At 32.7% G+C, this 6,568-nt stretch overlaps 1 long non-coding RNA gene across 1 annotated transcript; it reads left to right on the top strand.

Moving 5' to 3' along the window:
* The first annotated feature begins 685 nt into the window (after positions 1 to 685).
* LOC149084285 (uncharacterized) lies at positions 686 to 3,509 on the top strand. The gene is made up of 3 exons (XR_016193031.1): positions 686 to 1,324; positions 3,173 to 3,292; positions 3,392 to 3,509. It is a non-coding gene; the product is annotated as an uncharacterized LOC149084285 (long non-coding RNA).
* Positions 3,510 to 6,568: the final 3,059 nt, after the last annotated feature.

Genomic DNA, 6,568 nt, shown 5'->3' with positions numbered 1-6,568 from the left:
CAAATGAAAGTTATCAGGTGAAGTTATTTGTTGGAAGCTAAATATTAAACAGATAAATTGATGAAAGATCTTTAATATAGAATTATATATCTTTTAAATATTGAAGTATTCACTTGCATTAACAGGTAAGTGCTCATTCATACAAAATCATGTTCTGGTAATATTTTTTAATACTGAGGAGAAACCCATAGTTTAAAATACAGAACTACAATACGCAGCAAGGCAGTTAAATTATTGATAATTTATAATTAAAAGAATTATTATTTTAGTTGCTCCAAAAATAATTTGCAATTCGTTGTTTCAATGAGTTTAAAAGGAATAAAAATGTATAATAAAAAATCATTTAACAAATTGGTCTTTTAAAAAAAAATTGCACTCAATATTAAAAATAGTATTTAGATGGGGCCTTAAGTAGGGCTCAAGAGGTGAATAGGGGGCCCAAAAATCTATAATTATTTTGCATAATAACCCTTTCAAGAAGAGGGCCTCCCCCCCAAAAAAAAGGGAAAGTCTGCCCCGAAAAGGCACATTACGGCCATAGGCTCAACTGGTGCCGATTTTGTTGTAAGAATTTTTTTTTTTTGTTTTAAGATGAAAAATGCAACGTCCTCATACGTTTACAAAATAATTAAACTAGCCAGCGATATTAGAGTAAAAAAATTGCAAAACACGGGTGACAAAAAAATGTATGGCGAGTCCCTCGGAAAAAAAAGTTTGTTTACAACATGTTTGTTTGTAAACATGAAATCGCTGCCACAACCCACTGCGGAAAAACGATTGTTAAATAATTAGTAGTAGTTGTAGGCTTCAAACGGCATCCCGATTGGTTAGAGATCTGTTACTCTCGAAACCAAAAATTTTCTCCCCCTCTAACTATTGTTTCACGTCACGTGACCTTAAGGACTGGTAGTACATAGTACCTCTTAATTACTGGGGGTGAACAATCCCTTTGTTCTTAGAACCAGTTTTTTCCTTACGCGCGCTGTTTGTCGTTATTTGACGAAAAAGGGAAAATTTCCGCACTCCCCGCTCGCCTTTCCCTAAATAAGGAAATTATTTTTTCCTTGCATAACGATAACGACAAAGAAGCCCCTCTCATTAGCTCGTAACGACAACTTTTTCTCTGTAATGGCGGCGCGATGTGTGCTTGGATGGAAGATATATGTTCGATTCAAACAATTCTCCTCGTATTTTTCCGTGCTAATAATGCTTGATACACGCATTTAATGTAAAAAATATATATTTAGGCTAAACGAAAAATACAGCCAGCTATGCGAGGAGCTTGAGCCAAAGACGAAGACAAGAGTTGCTGTTGAGTGGAAACGTAGGCTAACTTATGATATGAAATCATTTTTTTTTATTTTTCTTAACATGACATTTCACTCATTTTAAATGATTATTGATGTTTTATACATACTCGAGGCTTTGGGAGAAAAAATCCTACCGACCGACCTCGTATAATATGTACTCACAGGGGGTCGTAACTAGGATTTTTGCTCCCCGGGGCAAACATAATTTTTCCGAATCTGCAACTTTAAAATTGGACAATTTTGCAACGGTGCTTTTTGTTCCCACCTAAAATTGTCGCCCCCCTAAATTTTGCTGCCCGAGGCGATTGTCCCCCCCCCCCCAGTTCCGGCTCTATGGAGATGGATAGGGAGATGATCATGTATGCAAGCTATATTCACAAATGTTAATTCGTTCATATATATATAAACATGGGAAACATGTATCATGATAATGAATTATGTTTGGACTATATCGATAAGGTCGCATTTTATATTTCTGTGTTAGCACATATTTTCGTGCCATCTAAAGAGTGTCGTAGACCAGCACCAACTATCTCTAGGAAGTGCTACATAGACCCCCGGGCCGAGTAATTTTTCTGAGCCCCCCCCCCCTCCAGAATTAGAAATACCTGACCAATTACATACTTCTGTCAAAAATTGCACGCAAATCCTCATTTGCATTACCAAAACCACACATGCACCATGTCCACATTCTCTGCAGAACTTGTAATCATTAAATTACTGCAGCACTCTTAGTGATAGGTTGGGTGCAGACACAGAATGAAAAATTTTCAATATTATCAGTTATGTATTAAATCTTTCGATATACTGTACAGTACAATCAGAGGTGCAGACATGAAAACATTGAGGGGGCTGAAACTTGCTGGTTGTCCCGTATATATGTGACTCGAGCACGTATGCAGGAGGGGGGAAGGTATAGTGCATTGTTTTTTCAGAAATTATTTGGGGGGCTCAGTCCTCTTTCAAAATTTATTGGGAAGGGGGGGGGGGCTCCAATGGCCTCAGCCCCTAGGTTCCGGCACCTATGAATACAATATAATATATGTCATTTGCATTAAACAATGTATTTAAAATTGGCTTGTGCAATTTTGTTTTATGAACTTGTTCAAATCACTGGTGGAGAAGGATTTAAAGTTTGGGGTTCTTCAGATGATTTCCCCCATGAGATATAAGCATAAAACATAATAAATTATAAAGAACGAATTCTTGATATTAATGTGTCTGTAGAGAAATTTCAGAAAATAATTGTCTGTACTACTGTGTCATACTTATTAAGTAGGTTACAAGTTAAGTTACTGTTACAAGTGTTCAATGTAGTTGTTCGAATTGTACAATTGACACTTGAGGGTAGGTTATTCATTAGTAATTGCTCCTAGGTGTATTTTTTCTCCTGTTTAACAAATATATATGCATAAAACAGACTACAACAGACAAATTGCCTAACGTGGTGGCTGAAATGTGTATATATATATATATATCTGTCCACAGAACAGATTGACCCTTAATACAGTACTTAGAGCACAAAAATTCAAACACATGTCATCGCTTTCAGTATCGAAAATAGATGGTAGTAAGTCGAGTATGAAACATGCATACCTTATATATTGCAATTAATTTGCTAAGGACACAAAAACTTATGTATACACATAACACTTTCCAAGGCATGTCAATTAGAAATTCCTCAGAACTATATTACTTGTATGTGTGGTTTAGTAGTACTAGCAGTTTGTTGGGAAATTGTTTTAGTTGACAACTAACATATTTTCTTCCATCACACCGCTGATACATTGAAATATGGTACTATTTGATACTATTATTTATATATTGTTACTTCGTTATATACTATTTGAAATGTTTATCAGGTTCTTGACCATTTGCTGAAACGGGAGTCGCAAAATGAAGACATTACATGCCTGTTGAAGACAAATCGGTGCTCATGAAGTGTACTTATGTACTGATGGATTAAACCATAGATACTGCAGGTAAGTTGAATCTTTTTCATTTTTATCTTTGGAATTTTTTATGGTGTGCACAAAGTTCAATACTCAAAACTATCATACAATTTACCCTTTTCATTTCAGGTAAAAATGTTGAATGCAATGACATAAGTTATGGCTTACGAGTGTAAAACTAGAAATTTTTGTTTTTGAAGCAATTCATTTAACCAGCACCTATATGTATATTCATACACAGCCGCAATCATACATGTGTATGAAATACACACTTCACACATTTATCTAATAAATTTATCCATGATCATAAGCAAAAAATGAGTTTGTTTTCTTTGTGATTATAATCAGAAAGAATGTTTATGAATGTTACATTTTGGTACTACAATAAATTTGAGAATTAGTTGCATAGAAAACAGTTTTCTATGCAAAGATTTAAACAGCTCAGTGGAATGAAGTGTTGATTTTGATTTATCTGAACCAGAGTTATATAATTTATTTTTGATTAAATGCAGCTGAAATCACAAAACGAATAACCTTCCCATTTAGAATGACTTATTTTTGTCGACTCATCAAAATTTTCTGTCCAAAGCGTTTCCCTGCTTAGTTTCTCATGAGTGTTTCTTGAAAAACAAGCGGGATTCACTGCAGTTGATAAAAAATTTAATGAAACGATTGGAAAGAAATTAAAATTTTATTGCGAGATATGGTGAATGACATGGTTCTAGTAATATCAAAATATATAGTATCAGATAATATTTGCCGAACATGTATATGAGGCAAATAGCTACAGTTCCAACATGTCAAGACTTGATGGAAGAATAAGAAATCTCAATACATTTTCCTAAGTGAGAATCGTTATAGCATTAAAACATGAGCGTTAAATTCATAGACCTGGAAAAGAGCGACTAATCAGTGAAATGCCAGCTGAATATATTGTTTTGAATCGGTCATCAAGGTCAATACCTTCTAAAGCAGAAGGCCTGACCCCGAGATTCGTGACGTCATCAAATTCCGCCCTACGAAACCCCATCTTCCCTGTAAGATCGTTTTCCAGCACCACACCGATGTGTTATAACACATCGAATATTATTACAGAATCGACCCACGTTGCTATATTTTTTCTCAATGTTATATAAAAAAGAGGCCGAATTAGTAGAGACTTGAGCAATCGAATAGACAAGTTTATACTTATAATTCATTATTTCCAAGTATCAATTAGGGCCAGTTTTGATAAAAACTTAATATTTGAAAAAAATTACCTTTTGACCTCAAAACTTCCCCAAGAGCATCAATATTTCGGAACTTCATTTCTGTTGATTTTAACCAAAAAAATATCCATTGAATACCAAAAGAAAATTGAGACCAATTCAACTATATAATATCCTTTATTTTTCAACACATACACTATATATTTTGTCATTTATAAAAAAAATAAATATGTAAAAGGAACTTTTCATGAAATAAATATAATAAATAACTTGAGACTTATAAGTTCTTGATGAGAATATTCTCGTTATTTATAATATAGCTACATATAATATCCTTGAGAACATTCTCTGCAAGGACCACTTTCATAAATTACTGGGGAATATTCATGTAGAAAATAATTATTCTGAAGTTATTAATAATAGTTCTTGCAGAGAGAATATTCTTCAGTTACCAAAAATCTTTCCAGAGAGAATATTCTTCAGTTACCAAAAATCTTTCCAGAGAGTATCAAGAATATATGTAATAACATGTATTATAATAATCTTGATGAATAACTTGAGAATAATTTTCGATAAGAATATTCTCTAGTAATTTATAATAGTAGTCCTTTGAGAGAATATTTTCTGTCCCCGTCTCTCTTCCCGTCAAGATGGGAATGTTGAAGTTTGTAGACCACAAATGAAAAATTGAAAGCAAGAAAATTAAACCAACAGAGCTGAATTGCACAACTTTTAAAAGAACTGAGTGATACAGAATTTAAGTGTATGTGCATTGAAGAAAACAACAGTTCTGTATCTTCTTAGAATGAAAGTGGTTGTGTAAGAATAGCTTCCTTTATTAATCAACTTTGATTTAATTTCTTTTGTTGTGAACTTATTTTTGAAAATATATCTGATTCTAAAATAATTTTTTAAGGTTTCTAAAATCTTTATATAACAAAACTTTTGAAACCTCTCATCATGGTCTGAGAATATTCTAGAACTAAAAGTTGTGATTGGGGGTGATTATACCAAAAATTGTTTTGTTGTAAATGTTTCGGGCAAAGAAAACTGATTTATATTTCACAATATGAACAAAATCAGTAAAAAAAATTAAATTTAAAATAAGAAAAATGAATATTCTCGATTATTCTCCAATTTTTACATCCAGGATAATAATCTCATTCTCCGAGAATATTATCACCTCATATCTCTAGATTCAAGTAGTAAAAATCAAAAATAGTGTTTTTTTGAAAATGTCACAACTTTCCTTTTTGCATAAAATTTATTGACTATAATTTTCCTTTAAAAGTGCATTTTTATTTGAAGGTTCTTTAGAAATACGTCAGAAAAAACTCCACAGAAAATTACCCCCTCCCACATACTGAAACTTACCTCAAAGAAATATTGTTAGTACCTGTCTATATTTCCCAAACCTGGCTTTTGAATAAGTATTTGTATATATTTTCCAGTTAAAACATGGAAAACCCAATTCATCAACACAGTATTTTGTAATTTCTAAAGAACCCAAAGTTGTTTATCATAACGCATTGCGAATCTATTTCGAAACTGCAACTTCTGTACCAATCACTGGCAAACGTAGATTAATTTTAAGAATTATATTATGAAGCAACATGTGATCTATGTTCAAGAAGGGCAAAACATGAACCTCACGAAATTTATAGGTGGGGCGAAATTCTATTTGAAAAAAACAACAACAATTTTTTAATACAGCCAGCTTTTCTGATAATTTTAATCAGATACACTATCAGGGAAAAAATCGTCTGGCCCTGTATGTTGAAGAGCGAGGATGAACATGGAAATTTATATGGGGACTAATAGACAAACCCACTATTTTGTTATTAATGAAATTAATTATCAGTTGCGATGGCTACAACAATAAAACTAATAACATCCAAAGTGGATCACACAATTTTGAGAATTACATTATGAAGCAACGAGCCATATATGTTCGACAGGTGAACTATGTATTTGACCAAACTTATATAGACATGGGGAAAATTCTAGTTAATATTTTTTTTCTTTTAATAATTCAAAACAGCACACATAAATATATGGACACAAATATACAAAATAAAATAAAGACAACAGAACAAAA

The sequence above is a fragment of the Pholcus phalangioides genome, unplaced genomic scaffold, assembly GCF_987345545.1.
Source record: "Pholcus phalangioides strain wild (caught in Gottingen) unplaced genomic scaffold, Ppha-v1.0 ptg000008l_1, whole genome shotgun sequence".
NCBI classification, from domain to species: Eukaryota; Metazoa; Arthropoda; class Arachnida; order Araneae; family Pholcidae; genus Pholcus; species Pholcus phalangioides.
This window is presented reverse-complemented; position numbering and strand designations above follow the sequence as displayed.